Source organism: Aedes aegypti, chromosome 1 (genome assembly GCF_002204515.2).
Source record: "Aedes aegypti strain LVP_AGWG chromosome 1, AaegL5.0 Primary Assembly, whole genome shotgun sequence".
NCBI classification, from domain to species: Eukaryota; Metazoa; Arthropoda; class Insecta; order Diptera; family Culicidae; genus Aedes; species Aedes aegypti.
In genome coordinates, this window is record NC_035107.1 from 30846698 (window position 1) to 30870149 (window position 23452).

Here is a 23452-nt window from a genome sequence, read left to right on the forward strand (position 1 = left end):
TTCTAAGTTCCATATTCTATACTCCCAATGTCCAAATTCGAAATTCTCAATGTCCAAATTCCAAATTCGAAATTACTAATTCCGAATGTCCAAATTCCAAATTCGAAACTCAAAATTCCAAATTTCCAATTTCAAAACTCCGAATGTCCGAATTCCAAGTTCCAAATTCCAAATTCCGAGTTCCAAATTCCAAATTCCGAATGTCCAATTTCCAAATTCCAAATTTGAAATTACAAATTCCATATTCCCAATGTCCAATTTCAAAAGTCCCAATCTCCAAATTACAAGTTTTAAGTTCCAAATTTCAAATTCCCAGTGTCCAAATTCCAAATTAGAAATTCAAAATTCCAAATTTCCAATTTCAAAATTCCCAATTTCCAAATTCCAAGTTCCAAATTCCAAATTTCCAATGTCCAATTTCAATAGTTCCAATGTCTTAATTAGAAGTTCTAAATTCCAAATTGCAAATTCCGAATTCCAAATTCCTAATTCTAAGTTCCATATTCCAAATTCCCAATGTCGAAATTCCAAATTCCCAATGTCGAAATTCCAAATTCCCAATGTCCAAATTCCAAATTCCTAATGTCCAATTTCCAATTTCAAAACTCCTAATGTCCAAGGTCCAAATTCCAAATTCCAAATTCGAAATTCCAATTTCCTAATTCCCAATGTCCAAATTCCAAATTCAAAATTCCAATTTCCAAATTTCAAATTCCAAGTACCAAATTCCAATTTCCAACTTCCTAATTCCTAATTCCTGATTCTTAATTCCAAATTTCAACTTCAAGTTTCAAATTATTCCAAATTCCAGATTCAAAACGGCTTAAATTGCCAAAATGGTTTAAATTGTCTTAAAATGGCTTAAAACGATAATAAAGGCCTGAAATTGCAAAAAATGCTTGAAATGGGTTAACGTTGTTTAAAATTGCTTAAAACGGCAAAAATAGCCTAAAATGGTCAATTCAAACCTAAAATTGTTGGAAATGGCTTGAAATGGCCTTAAATTAGCTTAAATTAGCCAAAATTCGTTTGAAATGGCTTAAAATGGCTTAAACTGCCTGAAAATGTTTTATAATGGCTTATATTGACTCAAAATTGTTTGAAATGCTCTTAAAGGGCTTAAAATGGTGTAAACTGTCTTAAAAATGCCTAAAATTGCTCTAAATTACTTATATAGGCCAAACATTATTTTAAATGGCTTAAATCGGCCTTAATTACTTAATATGGCTTAAACTGGTTTTAAAAAATGGGTTTATACCGAAAATAGTTTGAAATTGCTTAAAATGGTTTCAAACCGCCTAATATGGCATAAAATGGCTTAGAATGGCTTAAACTGCCGCAAAATGGTTTGAAATGGCTTGGATTGGCTCAAAATTGTGAAATTGTCTTAAATGGCTTAAAATGGTGTAAACTGTCTTAAAATGGCTTAAAGTGGCCTAAAATGGTTTAAAACGGCAAAAAATGGCTTAAAATTGCTTGACATGGCTATAAATGTCTTAGAATTCCTCATGCCTTTAAATGGCCATGAATGGTTTTAATTGGCTTAAAATAGCTTAAATTTGCCTAAAAGTGTTTGAAACGGCTTAAAGTGGTCTAAAATTGTTTGAAATGTTTCCTTATGCTTTTAAAACGGCTTGAAATAACCTAAAAAAGCTTGAAAAGGTCTAAAATAGCAAAAAATAAATGCTTCAGATGGCTTAAATTTGCCTAGAATTGTTTGAAATGGTTTAAATCGGTCTAAAATTCTTTGAAATGTTTTAAAATGGTCTTAAAAGCCTAATATGGCTTAAAATGGCCTAAATTTGTTTGCTCAAAATTGCAATAAAATCGCTTAAAATTGTTTAAAATGGCTTAAAACGGCAAAAATGGCCTCAAATGTTTTGTATTGACCTAAAATTGTTTGAAATGGTTTAAAATGGCCTAGAATAGCATAAAACGATGGCTTAAAATCGCTTAAAATGGCTTGAATTAGCATGAATTTGTTTGAAATGGCTTAAATTAATCTCAAATGGCCTAAAATAGCTCAAATTTGTTTAAAATGGCTTATATAGGCCAAACATTACACTATGGGCGGTTTCCATACAGACTGGCGGCCAAAAATATTTTTTCCATCTCATGTCGTATTTATGAGTTTTGTGATACAAATTTGATGTTTTATTTTGAAAAACAAGTTTTCGGGACTAATTTTTGAATAGGGCCAAAGGCGAAATAATAAGTTTTGTTACTAATGATGCATGTAAGCCATTTATGCGATTAACGTTGTGCAAGCCATTATAAATATTAGAACTTACATAGAAATTATGATATGAATGATTTACCGATATTCAGTTATCCTCTGAATTATTTTTTAGCTGTTTTTAATAGAAAATTGTTGAGAATATTGGAAAAATTCAAAAAGCTCTAAATTAAAAAATTGCAAATTTGTGCAGCTAAATTCTTCAAGATCCTTTAGTTTATATCTCAAAGTACCCTTGGAAATAAATTTTAGCCTGGGACAACTTGGGACAAAAAAGTATGGGATGTGTACAGTTTCGATAAAAAATCAAATATATTTTTTTCAGTGCACTGCCCACATTTTTTCAACCTGAAGCACAAATTTTTATTTCATTTTATTTTCCTAAGATAGCTTTTCAGCAGACAGTGTATAAAGATCTGTATAAAATATTACGATTATGCAGTATATTGTATTCAACGTGTACCTTGTGTTTGCACTGAGTTTCTTATTTTTCATAAAAAAAAAAATCTTACTTTGACATACTGTATCAATTAAACTATAGAAGATCTTGCCCTGATATTCCAGGAATATCTTAATAGAAGTGTTTACTATGGATCGATTATTGGCCACCTGATCGCCCATAGTGCATTATTTGAATTGGCCTTAAATGACCTAATATGACTTAAAATGGTTTTCAAAATGGCTTTATAAGGAAAAAAATGGCCTAAAGCGTTAAAATGGTTTAAATTGGCCGATAATAGTTTGAAATGGCTTAACATGGTCTCAATGGCTTAGAATGGCTTACATTGGCCCAAAATTGTTTGAAATGGACTCAAATGGCGTAAAACGGCGTAAAGCAGTCCTGCTTTAAGCCATATAAAACCATATCAGGCCATATTTGACCATTTGAGGCATTTTTAAGCCTTAAATGGCTTTAAATTGCTTCAAATGGTCAAATATGGCTTTATATGGCTTAAATATGCTTGACATGGCTATAAATGGCTTAGAATGCCTTAAAATAAATGGCTTAAAATTGCCTTAAACTACGTAATATGGCTTAAACTGGCTTGAAATGGCTTAAATTTGCCTAAAATTGTTTGAAACGGCTTAAATTGGTCTAAAATTGTTTGAAATGTTTTAAAATAGGCTTTAAAACATAATATTGCTAAAAATTGTTTGAAATGGTTATAAATGGCTCCAAATAATCCAATATGCGTTAAACTGGCTTGAAATGTTTCAAAATGGTTTGAAACATCCTAATAAAATGACAAAAAAAATGGCTTAAATTTGCCTAAAATTGTTTGACATGGCTTAAATTGGTCTAAAATTGTTTGAAATGGTTCAAAATGGCCCCAAATAGCATATTGGCTTTAATTGGCTAAAAATAACCTAAAATAGCTAAAAATGGTTTGAAATAACTGGCTTGTAATTACTTTTTTTTATCTTATTATTTATTTAGCAGGCTCAAGCGCTCTTAGGCATTACGGGGCCGGATTCTATTGATTTATTTTACAAAATCATATTTGCTTCTTATTATCTAGGTTAGTTTTGGGGAACCGTAAAACTCGCGGTTTGGTCGAGGTTAAGGAGTACAATCATTTTTGGAAGGGATGGGAATTTTGGGGGCTTGTAATTACTTAAAATTGCTTAAAATAGCCACAAATGGCCCAACATAGTCTAAAGTGGTTTAAAACGACCTAAAATAGCCTAAAAATGTTTTAAATTGCTATAAATGGCCTCAAATGGCCTATATATAATTTAGAATGTTTTAAAATGATTTATTATGCCTTAAAATGTCTTGAAATTGCTCAAAGTGGATCTCTGAATAATAATGCCAAAACATATACAAACTACGACAAAATTATTCAGAAGAGCTTCAATTTTTAATTGATTTATACAATTTGGACTTTATTTATTTATTTATTTATTTATTTATTTATTTATTTATTAAACAAAAAATTTAGAAGGAGGGAAAAACCCCTCTGAATGATTTTCTTCGAAATCGTTCTCACAAGGGCACAAAACTTCTTCTTATCTTTTCTAATAACTTTATAAAGAAAACTTAAAACTAAAGACTCAACCGGAAATGATCCATATCAAAGCCATAATCTTGAGAAGGAGTTTCAATAACCAAAAATGGGGAATGATGGAGGAGTTCAAGGGAGGGCGTAGTTCTTGACTTTATTGAGATTAGATCACTTAGTGAAGTTGCTTCAATAATAAAAAAATACATTCGTGCAATTGGCAGATAATGAAAAAAATCACCTGGCATCCCTGGTGCGTGGAAAGTGTGACATTAGGGTGGTCTATAATGATCAAACTACAAAAGCCTTAAGCTATATCCCGCAAATTAGTTTATTTGGATCCCCAGAAGTTACTGTGTGAAAGTTTGAGCGGAATCCGTCAACTCTGAGGGGAGGCTCAAGAGCTTGGAATTTGTATGGATAAAATCGACCAAACGTATGGAAAAAATGGTTCCAATTACATTTTCGACCATAGACACTGTAGTCAATGATTTTTTTTCTTAGATTCTCAAATCAATAGAGAAGAGATTGTACCTAGGAAAACTGAAATTCGGGTTGTCCCCTGCGTGGAACGCCACCTATGGTCGGAAATGTTTCTGGAATCGTTTTCCCATATATTTGGTCGATTATCTCCCCACTTCTCTTAGAGTTGACGGATTCCACTCAAACTTCCTCAGTAACTTCTGGAGTCTAAATGAAAAGTTCTGTGGGGGGTATAACTTATATTTTTTACAGTTTGCTTCAATTCATATAAAAATGGGCCACCTTAGTGTGATATAGAATCGTAGTAGGCCAAGTGCTAGCTCGGGTATGGTTGTTCAGTCATGCGTTCTTCGAACGGAACACCGGACCACCACCAAACGACCGTAGAACCGGAGTGTGAAGTTTGGTATTGCGTGCGTGCGGCGGTGATAATTCGCCCCGGAGGTCAATTAGATTTGTTGTGTGTGGCGACATAGCGACATACACATCAACGCGTTGCTTTTCGCAGTTACGCCGTCCGGTACGTGTTGTTGGCTACTTGGATATCCGAGGGGCGTGTGAAGTACGCGGATGTGGACGCAAAGCAAGCCGGTGACACCAGTTTTAAGCGTAGTTTCGCGCAGTGTTTAGATACAAATAGTGGACGCAGCAAAGTGTGTTGGCCCGGAGAGGGGAATTACCGTTGGGTGTGTGGAGAGAAGCGTGACGACGACCGTTCTAAACATTGACAGGTGAGTTGCGCGTTTCGAATATCTTATATTTCTCAGAGGGGACCAGAACGCATTGACGATGTGGAGAGAGGGCGGTGAACTGCTTCTAATCGATCAGGTTGCAAATTTGACGACGGACGACCGGCCTAAGTAGTTCCGGCAGATGTGATTTAGGGAGTTTGTTTTTATGTTTTTGTGCTAATCGCAGTAACCGCCTTCTCAAGTATCGGAATTCGATTAGCGATTTGTTTGCATAGTCATAGTAGGCTGCGACAGTGTCGAGCTTGATGGAATCCAAGTGGAAGTTCACATCGGAATTAATCGATAGATTTGTTGCGTGACTTGATCGCTGTATTTGTTTTGCGTTAGGATTGTTAATGTCTCTGATTACTTTGACCTTAAGTGGATCGTTCAACTTGATAGATTGATATTGTTACAGTTTTGTATGAATCCAATTAAACACCAAGCTTCGACACAGAAAGCTATCGAAAAATTGTGAAATCTTTTCAATAGTCTAATAAAATTGCTTTCTATACATTTTCTAGCAGATTTCCTTCAGCATTGTTTTTTGAATTCAGAAAAGTATGTTTGGTATGCTAGCAATACTCTTTTAATTTGAACAATATTCAAGGTTTCATGTAGAATTTTCACTGAAGTTCGTGCAGTTATTATTATCAATTTTAATAATACTTCATACAGAATGTGGGCAGAATTTGCTTCGCATTTTCGCACAACATTCCATTTGTCTTGGTATTTTCTACAGAGCACCAAAAGCTTCTACGAACAAACTATATCGCTAAAATCAACGGTTCGGCATGAAATCGACGAAATAAAACACAGTGGGTTGGTTTATTCATCTTATAAGAAAAGTTGATTCCTACAGAAAACGAGTTAAATTTCTTTAACAAAATTACTAAGCTTTACTTGGAATTGCAATTTGAATTTTCTTCGGTATGTTAGTAAATTTGTTTTCTCTCGTCTTGCGAATAAATGAGTTCACCGAAGAAAACCTATTTTAATTGTTTTTTTTAGAAATCGTAGGAAAAAATGTCTTAGAATCAAAAAACAAGTTTTCGATATTTTCGGTCTCGAGATGCATTCACTATGGAGTTTTAGTAATATTTACCCCTGAACTCCAGAATTTTGGATTGATTGCATTCGAAATTAAAGTTCTCCTTTGTAGTAAGAGTAAGAATTTAGTTCTTACTACGGGGATTAAAGAGATGTCTCATAGAATGTTGTAAAATTTCGAATACTAATCAGCTTCTTTCTGTGTGTCACTCACTCAAAGCGCATTTTAAACATCGATTCCTGGTACACTCCAACCTCTTTTTACGACGGTTTTCTCTACGACCACTTTTTTACGACCGCAATTCAGATTAATGACCGTTTTCAATAGCATAAAAAGTCATCAAAATAGAGGATCATGATGTTCAGCCAAAATCGAAAATCGAAAATCGAAAAGCGAAAAGCGAAAGTAGAAAATAGAAAAGAGAAAATCAAAAATCGAAAATCGAAAATCAGAAACCAAAAATTAAAAATTAATTAGTGAACAAATTCTGCTCGGGTCGTCGCTGCCCCTGTGGTGCAGCAATATGATAAACTGCTTTTATGCGACGATGACTCGTCTCGGAACCGGATCAAGTTTCTGGAAGACGTTCGATCGCGAGTTAGTGCTGCCGACGATGAAGACGATTACGATGCCCATTATCGGTTGAGCTTCCAGCGATTTTCGGCTTCTTTTGGAAGGGAAGGGCCAACTTTATCGATATCGCTGATTAACCAACACCCGATAAGAGATCACAACTCCGGCGCACAGTCATAAAGCTGTCCAACGCGAGGTGGGGAATTAGAATTTTGAATTGCCTTTACACCGGGGATTGTAAGCTTTGAATTTAGGTGTTTGCTTAGCAGTGGGGATTCAGATGAGATGAAGAATGGACTGGGCCATTGTTCACTGCGGACAAACGGTTTCGTTATGCATGGCTGGCCCTGAGCCCAACGGTTGCACTGCTGGAGCTGTTGGATTGTCAGCCGTTGAAATCGATTCCGTGCTCGGATTTATGGGCCTTAGCTGGATTATGTTGCGGTAATACGAGATGGGGAAAAGTATCCGTTTTATTTTGTTTTTGGAGTTTCGAGATCTTGCAGTTATGATCTCACAAAGCAAGCGTCAAGAAGACGAGAAAATCGCCAACGGTAATGACCCCGGGACATCCAGTCGATAAATCATCGCAACGTGAGAACGATCTAATCAACCAGTGACCGGACAGGACAGGACAGTGTATGCTGCGTAAAACCCATCATCGGACAACTTGTTTGTTTTACGAGCGAGTCTCGCGAGAGGATCGCGCTAATCGTGTTCAAATCGGAACCAAAGACAACTTCCATGTCGAGGAGCTGTCGTGGTCTAACTAAGCGAGATGACCAACCTCTTCTCTTCACACTTCCCTAGACCGTAAACTACGACTTATTCGCAAACATACATCGCTAGAATAACCTTGAGGTGTCGATCGCCGGTGCTCGGTGATTAACGAAACAAGATACCACAGTGCGAATCAAAAAAAAAAGACTTGTCGTTTGCTGCTTCTTCCCGGACCACATCAACTAACAAGTGGTTGTAACCTCGTAAAATCTCGCACTCACAAAATCGCGTAGGGTGCAAGCAGAGGTGCCTTCAGGGACGCGCCCTCGTCTGGGACCGCTTTATTGGCCCAGGATTTTTTTTCTCATTTCCCGACAATTTAAAATGGGATGTCAACTGGGTAACGCGATGATGCACAGTGGTGCAGTTTGTCAAAAAGCTGACAAAAAACCCAATTTCGAAATATAATTTTAAGTTGAGAAACAAAGTCAAACAGTATTATATAATATCAGATTATTAAGAACACATGCGAGAATACAAAAAGAAAAATATTCGTAATCATGTTTGGATGCTCATTTTCAAAAATCTTAATTTTTGCTTAAAAAAAATATCTTCGTCAAAAACCCGTGCAAATCGATAAGTCATTCTAGCAGCTATCTTGCCCAAACACGCTTTTAAGAGTAAGGAATCGATTACAGAAGATTACTCTTGCGGAAGTTTGCCAAGACCTTATTTAAAAGCCTCAAAATGTATGAAAAACAATTTTTTTCAGAATTTTTGTTCTATTGCGCCGTCTAAAAATTACGCAAATGACAAAAAGCATTATGGAAGCGAGGAAGGGTCTCTTCCTTAGAAATTCGGTATATATTTTAATACAAATCTAAGAATTTTCTATTTTCAATGAAAGGTCTCTAAAGTCTATTTTTTTATCCAAAATGGTTTCTAAAGTCACTTTGTTTCTCTTTATCCTTGCAGTTAATCCTGGTGCATAATGCTAGAAGCTCCAGAGAAAACTTCAAAGCTTCAGGAATTCTCTTGTTGATTTCTTCAGAGATTTCTGCTGGAAAAATCTTCAGTAGCTCATATAGGGATCCCTCCGAAAATTCCTTTAGAGTTTCCCCGCAAACTCTTCTTGATTTTTTTCATAAGACTCCTCCTGACATTCTCTAAGGAGTAACTACTACCAACAATTTCCACAGGATCTATTCTGGATTTTTTTTTCAAATACAATTTTAGGTTTTCTTCTAGAGATTATTCCACCAGCTGTACCACCGATTTTTCCATAGATGTCACAAAAAAATCCTCAAATGTTCCTTCTAGAGTTTCTGAAAAAAATCGTCAAGGAGATTTTTCCACGAAACTCTACACCAATACTACAAGGAGTTCTAAGGCCGAAATTTTCAGTTCTCCTTCAAATCATCCTCATATTCCTTCACGTATTCATTATCGGTTTATCTCGGGAATTACCCCAAAAATTCTCCAGGGATTCTTCAAAGAAACCTATTAGATACATAGATCTGTCTATCTATCTATTCACAGTATGGCCCATAAAAAAGCGAAAACCGTCATATCATGTAGTATGGTAATTTTTATCTTATCAACCGGTGATCCGCGGATCCCTAGAGGGCCGTAATGACTTCTCAGGTGGTCCGCGAAGCCATATAATAATCGTTTTTCTTGGTTGTTGCATAAATAGGGTGCCGGTACCAATGGTTGTAATGTACCAGTAGATTGGACTATGGAATAAAACGTACATTTTTCGATAAAAACAACATGTGTTATTTTTGGTGGATAGATCGCTCCTAGTTTAGTCGATTTGCCAAATTTCAGCTTTTTATTCTATCAAAAAGTCATATAAATAATTAAGTTAACGCAAAAAATTTGCTCCCTTGCACCAATAGTCGCCGTCGTGTTCCAGTAGTGGATCAACGGATGGAAGCAGTTTTTGAAATGGATGTATAAAAATGAGGAAAAGTCCCAGAGATGATCTTTATGCTTCATTCGAAAGATATTAGTTGCTGTTTCGAGGGAAAAATGTAAAACCCATGTAAAAATTTACCGTTTTGTTTAAAATTCCTTGTATCATTCCCGAACGTCTACTACTGGAGCATTAGCGCAACTACTGGAACACGTGTATCAATAGTGGCTCAAGCGATTTTATGTTAAAAAATTAGTTTTATCACTCTTGTTATATTTTTCCCATATAGTAGAGGTTGAAATCTATCTGTTGACGCCAAAAGATCTCTGTTAAGACTTTTCGTTATTTTGTTATGATTTTTTGAAGCTTAGGTAATCCACTAATGGCACCGGCACCCTACGAGTAATCTATAACCACGTTTGCTTTGCAACATATAATTAGATAGTTGACGTCTGGAATATTTTCGCAATGTGACTAATTTTGTTCTTCATCCAATGACTGATGCAATACTCGCAATGCTAATCTGCCAATGAGAGATCAAAATCTCAGTTTTACTTTAATGGGATTGTATGCTTTTTTTCTAGTGCGAACTTGAAAAGGAAACTGAACTATCGTTTCCAAGAGGAGTGTTGGAAAAATCTCAAATTCCCATATTTCATATTTGAGATTATAAACGCAACAGTTGTTGCTCACGCAACTCAGAAATACTGAAATCATCAATGAGTTGGTTCGTCCATTTGACTCATTGTCTTGTTTTTCATTATTTTTTTTTTCGGACAAATCGTCGATTCCTTATTTGTCAATGAAGGATTTCTAAGGATTTTATGACAGATTTTGTATTGCCAACATCAGCTTGAATGAGTAATTTTACATCAAAATCTCTAGCGTGACATTCGTGTGGCAAAACTCTGATGTTTTTCTCTTGTGGAAGAAATCATTGATTTAAATTTGAGTGTGAGTCTACCAACACAGCCTAGAGGTATACATAGGAGATTTCTGACATGTTTTTCGGGCTAATCTTTTGAAACAATTTTTGCTGCTAACGAAAACCACAAACATTAACTTGGAAGTTCCTTGGCGAGCTATTGACGGGAATGAAGAAATTCTAAATTTTGAACTGTTCTCAATCAAACCATTGGTGATATATTTTCAAATCTATCATCAGGATTAATGAGATTTTCTACTGATGTCTGTTGTAAAGATTTTTGATACACACGTATACAAGCCTATGGTTGACGATATGGGCGTAGCTGCCTTATCGACGAAGGATTACCAATTGGTGAGCTCGTTTCATGCTTCTGTTTCAAATAAGTTAAAAATGTCAATAGACATCTTTATCAGAAAAACGGTATGAATGCTACATTTTTTAATATTAATTTATATTAAAAAAAAACTATGATTGGTTCGTCACTCCAAGTGTCGGCATGCTCTTTTACATAAAACTTTTTGCATAAAACGTACATAAACAACGTACTCTTGTTTTGAAATTAAAAAATGTAACTTTGAATGTCTCGACACAAGAACGTTACTTTTTCAGACTGTTAGAGGATTACCGTGATTGATGTTTTAGAACTTATCAAATAAAATTTATATGATGTTACTCTTAAATCGTCCCCACCAATAGAAATTTTCTCATGTGTTTATAATGGAGATGCTTAGGTATTCTCGATATCTAGTAATAATAGATGCTAAACTAACATTCCTTTTTCTTCCCGACGGTCGTAAGGACGTGGCCGGCGTCGTTATTGACGTTATAATGTTTGGAATTCTCGAAATTGTACTCTGAAGATGGTACGCTACCCTAGCTCCGTCTGTTGGTTATTCTGGTCAACCACGGAGTAGCAACTACGAATTGTACGGTCATTAATGCTCATGCTCATGATGTCTGTTGCAAAGATTTTTGTGAAGATTCTTGACGAATATCTGTCAACAATTTTTAAAATTTGCTGACGAGGTTTCAAATATATCGTTTTTGTTGGTGGGCTCCTATTAGCAAATCTATAAAATATGCAAAACAGCTGGCAGAAGTGATGGTTGGAGGATACCTAATATGGCCTTGGAAAATTTATTGATGGGAACATCTTGAACTCTGGCGAAACTCTGAAAAAAAAACCTTTCAAGCTTAGCAAAACTTTTTTGGGATGGTTCTCGAAGAAATCTTTATCGTGCTCCAGATAATATGTTCGACAAATCGCTGGCTTTTTTACTATCTGAGTCTTTTGTTAGATTTTTATAAAATCCTTTCTAAATTTCCTTATCTTGGGAAAGATGTTGAGATTCTAAGTAAGCTTAGTGGCACTAGATGATTTTGACAGAGTTTTCTGCATACTATATCGCCCACATATACGGACGTGGCTTATTTTTTTTTTTTAAATTCAAATTAATTTTTTAATACTCGTTCCAATAATTTTTGCATTTAAAATTTTATAAGTAAAACTAGAATGGTGTTTGTATGTCACGGATATGCTCGAAAACGGGTCAACGGATTCGCATAATTCTTTCAATGTTGTATTCGTTCAGGATTCCTAGAAATGCTTAGAAAAAAGTTTAGCAAAGTCTTCGGGATTGTAAAACGACGGGAAAAAACTAATCCATCATTTTCTATCAGAGATTGCATGCCGTTTTTCCGCAGCCTACTTGGCAAGGCAAAGGATGCCGGGACCACTAGTTTCTTAATAAATTCGACTAGGGATTCCATATTTCATATTGTTGGAACTTATCCAACATTTGGTTCACGAACTTCTTTTGTTTCTTGAGTAATTTTTCAAATATTAAATCTTCATGGATTCTTACAAATTTAATTTATGGTTTAACAGCAGCAAGCACTATAGCATTTCTTACAAGATTGCGTTCGATGTTTTTTTACTGGAAATTCTTTCAGAAAATCTTACTGGATATTAAGAATTCAATTGATTTCTCTTTTCAATAAACACTGTAACAATTTATCTAGAAAATTCTCAATGATTTCCTCAGTATTTAAGGAGTTTTTTTTTTCAGAGATTCTTTCAAGAGTTCATTAAGAATTTCTACAGAAGTTTCATCAGAATTTCTGAAGAACTTACTGTAGATATCTTGAGAGGAGTATGTGGAGTCATTTCTGAACTGCCCATAACTGCATATTTGTAACATTCGACAAAAGTAGGCATTGAGTAAATGGAACGCCAAGTGTGCATTTATGGCAGTATGGGAAGAAACAAAAACTTCTAAAAATTACCAACAACCCAAAAGTGCTTATTTGAGGCTGGAATTTTGTACAGCTCATATCGTATATTGGGTGAATAGTCAGAAAATAATTCTGCCTAACATTCATTTGCTACTACATTACGAGGCTCATGCATAATCTCAATGTGACTGTTATGCGGTTACAATTACCAATGTGGCAAAACAACTTGGTATTTTTTTCGAAGTTTCTAGAACAAAATCACAGACTTTAGTAAGTTGATCGAAAGTATACATCATTTGATGACTCTCCACGGTATTGGCTCGAAAGTGTTAAAAATGTCGAATGTGACTGATATGTAGTTATGGGCAGTAAAGCTCTCTTCAGAGAAATTTCTGGTTGAAATCTTTAAAAAAATCTAAAGGATGGAAATTTTAGGAAATCATTGAAGGCATCACTGAAGAAAAACATTAGTTCAATTCATGAAGATGTTCTGAACGGAAATCATGGAGATAATACTCACGAAATTGATAGAACAATCACTTTATCGATTCCTGGAATATCATGAGAAGTTTGTGAAAAAGCCTTTGGAAGAATATCTAAGAGAAATGCATGGAGGACATTGAAGTAGAATCTGCAGTGGAACTTAAAAAAACCAGGTTGATTTCTTAAAGGTATCAAGAAGGCCATTCAACAGTAAATGAATTCCTGAAGAAATCTTCGAAGTAACATCTGAAGCAAACTATGGGCAAATGCCGTAATTAGTTGGTTCCTGGAAAAATAATTTTGAAAATGCATACTATAAGGTACACCGGGGCAAGTTGAAACGGGTGAGGCAAGATGAAACGCAAAGCTTTGAATAAGATGTCAATAAATATTTGCAAATTTTTCTTCGCTAAAAGTTTGTTTCAACTGTTAACTCCAAGATAAAGTCTTCAACCTTTAATCATGTTCCAAAACACTTTTCATAGTCTAAAATAGTGAACTACACTCCAACCTCTTTTTACGACCACTTTTTTACGACCGAAATTCAGTTCAAGTTCTTATAAATGATCAATATTGTAAAAAGTAATCAAAATAGAAGTTCATGATGTTCAGTAAATTTAGAAAATTGTTCAGTAGATTAAAGGCTAACATGGGTGGTCGTTGAAATGCGGAATTCTGTCATCAGGCAGCGCTAGTGAGCATGAAAATTTTATTTTGCGATTATCTCGGAATCCTGACCATTTAAAAAGTAGCTCAATGGTTATCATTATTCCAATTCGCCGTCTTTCAGGATCCCGAGATAACCGCAAAACAAAAGTTTCATGCACACTAACAAAGCCTGGTGGCGGATTTTCGTAGCTTAATGACATATGGTAGCTCTTTAGCTATTGAACAACTCTGCCCAAGACACCAACCTTTCAAATCAGCAGGTTCTAGAGATATCATATATTCCGAAGGTTACATTTTCATCCTTCAAGGTTCATATAGTGCAAGTTCGAAAAAGCGTCCCTACCGACCAAGCTTTCAACTAAAAGGACAATCCACAAATCTTGAAGGTAGATCGTACTAAACACTGAAACTTCGCCAAAGACACTACTTTGCTATCTATTTATAATGCTTACGAAATATTTAACAACACCCCCAAATTGATGAAATCCCATCAATGTGTCTTATAGGAGACCTGACTGTATTTAGCTTTTTCGAACCAACAGCGACAGTGTTGCCAGCGTAATAAAAATCGTTTTTGCTTTCCCGAACACAATGTGTAACACAAAATACATACTTGAACTTTGCTCAAGATTCGAATCAAACAATATGCAGAAATTTGATATACAGTCGAAGCTTGTTATAACGACATCGCAAGGGACCGTCAAAATAGAGAAAAGTCGTTATAGAGAATGATTATAAAATTAAAATATTTTTCAAGGGACCGAAAAATGTCGCTATAGAGAGTTTTTGTCACTATAAAAGTTGTCGTTATAACGAGCTTCGACTGTATTGAGCTCTATCGATTTCACTTGAGTAGTGTTGCCAGCTACGACAATATTTTGAAAACTGGATTACACTTGAAGATTATTCCTATGTTGTAAAGCATTCTATTTTCTATTCACCTCAAGTTTTATAATTTTGATCTTTTCTTAATTCTTCTTAAACAGTGATGCCATCCACATGAACATTTGTGCTTCGGCCGACTGTATGACATGCCACACTTCCTTCAACTTTGGTATCGTTATATTAAAAAAAATATTGATATTTGCCTATAACACCCCCATATATTTGACACTTTTAATAGCACTCGAGCAGTGTTGCCATCTACTATCAGCATATGAAAACTTGAATGGCAATTTTGGAAAGTTCCACATCTAGACGTTGCATTTTTCAAAAACAAAATTGTAACACTGTTTTTTACCACCCTCCTATAACATTTGTAAAAAGAGATTTGGGTGTATACAGAATTCGGTATTTTTGCCACGATTGTTTTAAATCTGGAGCACTGCGCGCGACCCTTTGTTCAGACGAATGTCTTCTCCGGGCCAACGCAAGTCCCGCAAGATTGTGCCGTCGAAAGGGTTGCCTCTGCTCGACCTTGCAAGAATTTGCAATTATTTTTATTCCACTCGGGCGACGACTGTCGGGGGGCCACGCTCAATTTCAGACTTCATCGTTTCGGACACACATTCAGCCACGCCAGTTTGGGCGGACGGCTTTCTGGTTGGACGAAAAAATTGTTGCCGTTTTTATGCTAGGCTCACCACAAATGGATGCGATAAATTTTGCCACCTGTCTGAGGGGGTAGACTGCCGCGAATCGGTCGTTAAAGAATCTAAGTTACAATTTGAACATTCTTTTTTTTTTGTTTGTTCGAGAATGTTTAAAAAAAAGTAAATGATACCCAAACAGTTCCTCGTAATAATGCTACTTGGCTTTTACTATTTTTTTGGATATTTTATTATTATTATAATTTTGTTTTCTGATTACTGATGTCTAATTTCTGATTTGACTTTTGACTTTTGACTTTTGACTTTTGACTTTTGACTTTTGACTTTTGACTTTTGACTTTTGACTTTTGACTTTTGACTTTTGACTTTTGACTTTTGACTTTTGACTTTTGACTTTTGACTTTTGACTTTTGACTTTTGACTTTTGACTTTTGACTTTTGATTTTTGATTTTTGACTTCAGACCACTAACTTCTGACTTCTGACTTCTGATTTTTGATTTCTGGTTACTGATTTATGATTTCTGATTTCCGGTTCCCGATTTCTGATTTAAGGATTCTGACTTCTTGGCTTCTGGTTTCTGACTTCTGACCTTTGACTTCTGTTTTCTGACTTTTTACTTCAGTCTTCTGACTTCTGACTTCAAACTTTTGGCTTCTGATTTATGACTTCTGACTTCGGGCTTCTGACTTCTTACTTATGATATCTGATTTTTTGGCTTCTTGCTTCTGACTTCTAACTTTTAACTTCTGACTTCTGACTTCTGACTTGTTGCTTTTGACTTCTGACTTCTGACTTCTTGGTTTCTGGCGTCTGACTTCAGACCTTTGACTTCTGACTTCTTTCGTCTGACTTTTGACTCTTTTGCCTTCTGACTTTTGACTCTGATTTTGAACCTTTCCGGTGTTTCAATGCCAAATGTCCGGACGATACACCTTTGACTTATGACTTCTGACATCTGACTTCTGAATTTTGACCTCAGGCTTCTGACTTCTGACTTATGACTTCTTATTTTTGACTTCAGGTTTCTGATTTCAGATTTCTTAATTCTTAATTCCGATTCCTGATTTCTCCGATTTTATAATTTTTCTGATATCTCTGTTTTTACTGATTTCACTGATGTCTCTAATTTCTCTGATTTATATGATTTCTCTGATTTTTCTGATTTCTCTTATTTCTCTGATTTCTCTGACTTCCCTAATTTCTTTGAATTCTCTGGTTCCTTTAATTTTTCTGGCTGCTCTGATTCTCTTATTCCTCTGATTTATGTGATTCCTATGATTTTACTGATTTTTCTAATTTATCTGATTTCTCCGTTTTCTCTGATTCCTTTGATTTCCCGGATTTCCCCGATTTCTCTGATTTCTATGATATCTCTAGTTTCCTTGATTTTTCTGAGATCTCTAATATCTCTGATTTCTCTGATTTTTCTGATTCCTCTGATTTCTGTGATTTCTCTGATTTCTTTGCTTTATCTGATTTCTCTAAGTTCTCTGAGTTCTTTGATTTCTGAAATATTCATTTATATTACACTGTAATTCGTACAGTATCGAGGTTCGTACAGTTATAGTAAATCAGTTATAGCGTTCCTTAGCTTAAAAGAATGATGCTTCCACGAATACATTTCAAGCGCGTTTTGTATATTTAACTAATAATGAAATTTGTTTTTTTTTTCTCAATTGCAGGTAAATTTCTGGATCAATTACTATTGGACATTGTATCGACAAACGATGTATCGCTTTCGACATCTGGCAGGTAGAATTTAAGAAGATCATTTGATATCAGTGCAGGATTGAACTTAGGAGTAATCTACATTTACAAATGGAATGTATAGTTCGTCCAGCAAATTAGACGTTCTACGTTTTACTTACAACTCAGACAATTTATATTCTTTGTGAGGCGGATGATTTTTCTAGCTTTTGAACCTATTTCTCTTGAAGAACAATAATGCTTAGAAGCGAATTTACTTGCTATAAAGTGCCGATGTAATTCATACGCGATGGAGCACTAAATAAGTATGGGGAAAATATGTGGATCCACCCGTGATTGAGCTATTGAACAATATAAGGACAGTAATGCTTGTATGAGCCCTTACAATTCGTTGTCAGAACGTCTGTGGTTCCCTGGCGTTACATTGAATAACATCGTGTCGAGATCCTCTATGCATTTTTTTTTTTCGAGGGTTGGATAGCATACCCTGTTGACCTGGTGAAGTGGTGAGCTCGTTTTACAAATTTTCTATTTTGTTGCGAATAAATGAAGTTATGTGAATACTTCTCTTATACGAAATGACTCTATCAATATCACTCATAATCGACAAAGCATTTACGAACCTTTTAGGGGAAGACCACCAATTTTCAACCCATTCATACGATTTAGGCCTACTTTGTCATCTACCTATTTCATTCAACACTTTTACTCGGGTACCTCACATCCGAGTAGTCATCTCTCCTTCGCAGCCAATGCATACGGTTGTTAATTTAATTTATGGCCACCGTCGTGGAGCATCATCCTATGACTACTTACAGAGGAGCGAGCTTACTGCACAGTGATGCTGATGCCCAGAGCTTCTTCCGTCTCCTAGCTTCTGCCTTTGGGTTGCTGGTGCAACGATCCACATTAAAATGCGTGCTAATGTAATACTAATGTTCGGTCCCGCTTTAAAGAAAAAAAAAAGATACGGGAGCTCCAGCTGTGCCCCTCAGCAGCAGCTCGTAAGAAGCTACGAGTGAGTTTAATGCGATGCTTATATTTTTTTTCTTTGGAGAAAAACGAGTTTTCCGCAGACAGAGATTGGGTTGGTCGTGTGATTCGGCTTATGGGCTCGATAGATGAGGTTCTTCCCCAGGGTTCGGAGGTGTGAAATGGGCAGCTGGAGAGCGAGGGTTTCTAAGCTAATTATCTCATATTCTTGAAGTGAGAGGAATTATCTAGTATCGACGGTCGGTGATGAATTGGAGAAGTCCATTGAAAAGTTGTAGACTTTTTCTAGAGAGCAATCCGTCAGTGGAAACATCTTCGTTTTGTGTGACGATGATCGCGTCATGCTTCTGTGATAGAACCTAGGTTTTACTTGTTGAAAAAAAAAGTTGTTTAAAAGTAGAAAAAAATGGAACGGTCTCACCACACTAAATTATTTACCTACAACATTAAAACTATGTATGAAAACTGCTTACTGAGATTGGTTGTCGATATTCCATCATTGCAAGCAAAATTGAAGTTGAATGTTGCTATGTGAAGGTTTTATCGAAGTTATTGGTATCCGAGAGGAATTTTGCAATTGATTAATGGTTTGAAAATGTTGTTTCAGTGTCAGAAATTTCATAAAAAAAACTTAAAATAACAAAAAAAAAACGAGGTTATGTTAAGATTTTATCGAAGCCTTTGCCATCCAAAAAAGTTGGTTTTGTGAAAGTTTTAAGGGAGCCACAGAAGTTACTATCGAACAATTGTTCAGTAATTCTGTAGTAAAATGGTGAGATCGTTCCATTTTTTCATATTATACGGTGATTAGTTATTAGTGTAAACCTGTAATCAGAAGGTTTTATTAAAGCTTTCCTTATAAAAAAAAACAAAGTTGGTTTTGTGAAAATTCTAAGTAAGACTATGAAGTTCGTACCGAACAATTGTTCAGCAATTCCCTGGAGTTCAACGCCATTTGACCCCCGAGGTGCACACGCATTCACGGCAATTGTTTTTAAATCTCAGGAAATCAAAATTCAAACGTCCAGAAACCGATACTCGTGATCCCGTGGTCACTCGTCAATCCCGAAATCGAAATTGACACGTTAACAGTCCCACAGCTGAGAAATGGACGATCGTCACGCCACGGGTTCAACGGAATCGATAGGCTGGACTAACAACAACGGTACTTGAAAAGAGGGTGATCGAAATCATTCCGTCGAATTTGGACAGGGAACGCACGCATGCCCATGAAGGCATAACTGTCCCATGTGGATTTTAGAGCTGTCACCTTTTCTTGAATGAGCTTCGACCTAGGTTATATTACTGAAACATTGTTGACTAAACAATGTTTGGGAAATTGAAAATGCTATTTTTGATATATCCCGACGTTTCGGTCCACTTGGGACCTTTTTCATCGGTTAAATCACAAACGTCAAAAAATAAAATAAATAACGTTTTCAATTTTTCAAAAACTGCTTAACCGACATTGTTCCGTTTTTCATCGCATCATTCATGCTTGAATACATAATTTACAACGCATTCAAAAATTAACACACTTTGTTTGATAATGTTGTGGAAAATAGGAAAGTTGGTACAGTTCCATATTGAGAACTAAAGGCATAATAGTCTCCATATGAAATTTCAATCCAAATTGCAACTAGAAACCTGAAATTTGTTCAAATTTATATTTTTTGATAGTCAATACTAAATGAATAAGGCATGAAGAAATGTACAAGAAAATGATGCAAATTTGTATGAAAAGACAAACTTCAAACTTTGAACGCATTTTTTTCTCAATACCCACTTGTTTCCACATGAGACAGTAATGCTTTTATGGGCAGAGTCCGCCCTCTCAACCGAGAGCCTATCATTTATCATCCGTGAGTGGTGCGTTGATGCATCTTGGAGAGATGCACTCCTTCTCGTGGTTTGCTTCCCAAGACAATCGACGATGCGCATCGGGACCACCAACCGTGGCTTGTTTTATTAATTTCGATCGGATTGATTTTGGGGATTTGTGCAAGGGCACGAGCGCGTTAAGACACTGATTGTCGTTGTCGTTGTCGTCGTCGGAGCGCTTTGTGGGGTGTTTCGACTTAATTGAAATTAATTGAGAGCCGTCAATTGGAATTCGATCGCGGCTGAGATTGCCGTCATTCAGACCTCCCCTCGAAAGAGGAGACGAGACTCGTCTGTCAATCTCGGGGATGTTTCTAGATGGGTTCCAGTGGGATCTTCGAATTGATTGGAATGGCTGGAAAGCCATTACATGATTTTTAAATTTGAGAGAAGCGCTTCAGAATAGAAAAACCAGTGGCAATCCTGTTATGGAAGCTCTCAACATAGCAATTTGTCGTAGAAAAAGGTTACGCATTGGAAAATGAATGTTCTATTCCTCAAGAATAAAAATAAAATGGAACGGTCTCATCAATTTACTGGAACATCGATTAAACTGATTATTGCTTATATATTTCTACTCTAAATCTCAATACGTATCCATCGTTTTGCTCAGAAGTGTATCACGGATCTGACAATCGATCTTCATTACAACCGAGGCATATCGGTGAGACCGTTCCATTTTGAAATTTTCTTTTTTTTATCATTTACGTACTAATCATTATTTAATCGGAACGGCAAGTCCGGTTGCTTTACATGGAATACCCGTCGTTGACAACAGAATTTGATCATCGTGGAATCTATGACAAAAGGTCGAAAGAACAGTCGAAATACAAAAGGTCAAGAAGACAAAAAGATGAAATTTCAAAATTTCGCTTCGAAACATTGAAAAACTTCAATTGACATATCTCTAAAAACAATCTGAATGAAAGCACAACTTTTTTTAAAATTTTGACAGATTTTCGCTCTAAAGAAAATAAACAGTTTTCATTTTCTTTAACTTTCACATTTTTAACTCGTTTGAATTTTTCTCTTGACATATTTCATAACTTACTGCCAAAAAAAAAAAATCCAAAATAGTTTAAAATTTTAAAACAAATTCATTACGCATGGCAAAAGAGAGAACCATTTTAACCATAGCTGGTACACTTGCCCTTTGTCTAGTAATTTATCCTCTTAATATTCTGGTAAAATGTTCTTGTTATTTTATTTAGTCGATAAATTCGTAGAAAATTTTATTTCAATTTGAGTCTTGTTGAAGATCCCGCATTTTCATTTTCAGCAAGTGAATTCCCTTAGCATTTGTTTTTTTTAAATCTCAAGTGATAAAAATCAAATATCTTTTTTACATAAATTTTGATTTTTCTGGATTTTCTTTTTCAAAGAAAGATGTTCTAGAAATTTCAGTGGATATATTCCTAAAATTTCCCGGGGACAATCATTCAAGAATGTGAAATATGCATCTCATAGTATTCTAGGCAAAAATCCACTTGGTTTCTTTTTTCTTAACGAAATTGATATAATTAATAATGAATTAATGAATTGATTAATGAAAGGAAAGAAACGTGTTTTTGTACGTTCAAAGCAGAGAGAAATACCTAAATACAGTGAAACCTCTATAAGTCGATGTTCCATGACTCGATATCGAGAAAAAAAATTGAAAATTGAAAATTGAAAATTGAAAATTGAAAATTGAAAATTGAAAATTGAAAATTGAAAATTGAAAATTGAAAATTGAAAATTGAAAATTGAAAATTGAAAATTGAAAATTGAAAATTGAAAATTGAAAATTGAAAATTGAAAATTGAAAATTGAAAATTGAAAATTGAAAATTGAAAATTGAAAATTGAAAATTGAAAATTGAAAATTGAAAATTGAAAATTGAAAATTGAAATTGAAAATTGAAAATTGAAAATTGAAAATTGAAAATTGAAAATTGAAAATTGAAAATTGAAAATTGAAAATTGAAAATTGAAAATTGAAAATTGAAAATTGAAAATTGAAAATTGAAAATTGAAAATTGAAAATTGAAAATTGAAAATTGAAAATTGAAAATTGAAAATTGAAAATTGAAAATTGAAAATTGAAAATTGAAAATTGAAAATTGAATGAAAATTGAAATTGAAATTGAAAATTGAAAATTGAAAATTGAAAATTGAAAATTGAAAATTGAAAATTGAAAATTGAAAATTGAAAATTGAAAATTGAAAATTGAAAATTGAAATTGAAAATTGAAAATTGAAAATTGAAAATTGAAAATTGAAAATTGAAAATTGAAAATTGAAAATTGAAAATTGAAAATTGAAAATTGAAAATTGAAAATTGAAATTGAAAATTGAAAATTGAAAATTGAAATTGAAAATTGAAAATTGAAAATTGAAAATTGAAAATTGAAAATTGAAAATTGAAAATTGAAAATTGAAAATTGAAAATTGAAAATTGAAAATTGAAAATTGAAAATTGAAAATTGAAAATTGAAAATTGAAAATTGAAAATTGAAAATTGAAAATTGAAAATTGAAAATTGAAAATTGAAAATTGAAAATTGAAAATTGAAAATTGAAAATTGAAAATTGAAAATTGAAAATTGAAAATTGAAAATTGAAAATTGAAAATTGAAAATTGAAAATTGAAAATTGAAAATTGAAAATTGAAATTGAAATTGAAAATTGAAAATTGAAAATTGAAAATTGAAAATTGAAAATTGAAAATTGAAATGAAAATTGAAAATTGAAAATTGAAAATTGAAAATTGAAAATTGAAATTGAAATTGAAAATTGAAAATTGAAAATTGAAAATTGAAAATTGAAAATTGAAAATTGAAAATTGAAAATTGAAAATTGAAAATTGAAAATTGAAAATTGAAAATTGAAAATTGAAAATTGAAAATTGAAAATTGAAAATTGAAAATTGAAAATTGAAAATTGAAAATTGAAAATTGAAAATGAATGAAAATTGAAAATTGAAAATTGAAAATAGAAAATACATATGAACAGAAACAATCTTTTAGATGTTCAAGAATTATCTATTGCGCTTTTCAAACTTTGAGAGCATTTTTTTGCTATTTTATCCGAAAATCTTTTTAAAATTTTGAAACAATTTTGAAGCTTAAATTTTTAAAAATTTTCAGGCAAAACTTCAATTGCAGTTTACTATGTATTTTTTTTAGGGATTTTTGAAACGTTCAGTTCGCTTCAACATCTCTATGTTGACAGATGTCTGTTCGATGTGAACTTTCACAAGAATTTGGAATAAAGCCTGTTTCAGCACTTGTGTACAATGCAGAATTAAAC

At 34.2% G+C, this 23452-nt stretch overlaps 1 protein-coding gene across 5 annotated transcripts in view; it reads left to right on the forward strand.

Annotated features, from left to right (window-relative positions):
* Positions 1–23452, forward strand: part of LOC5573415 — a 627799-nt gene that overhangs the window by 345407 nt on the left and 258940 nt on the right. The window contains exon 2 of one of the 5 annotated variants that reach the window (XM_021839305.1): positions 5231–5453. The exons of the other annotated variants lie outside the window; for them this stretch is intronic. The gene's annotated coding sequence lies outside the window, so the exon portion shown is untranslated. The remainder of the gene's footprint in view (positions 1–5230; positions 5454–23452) is intronic. 5 annotated transcript variants of the gene reach the window in all.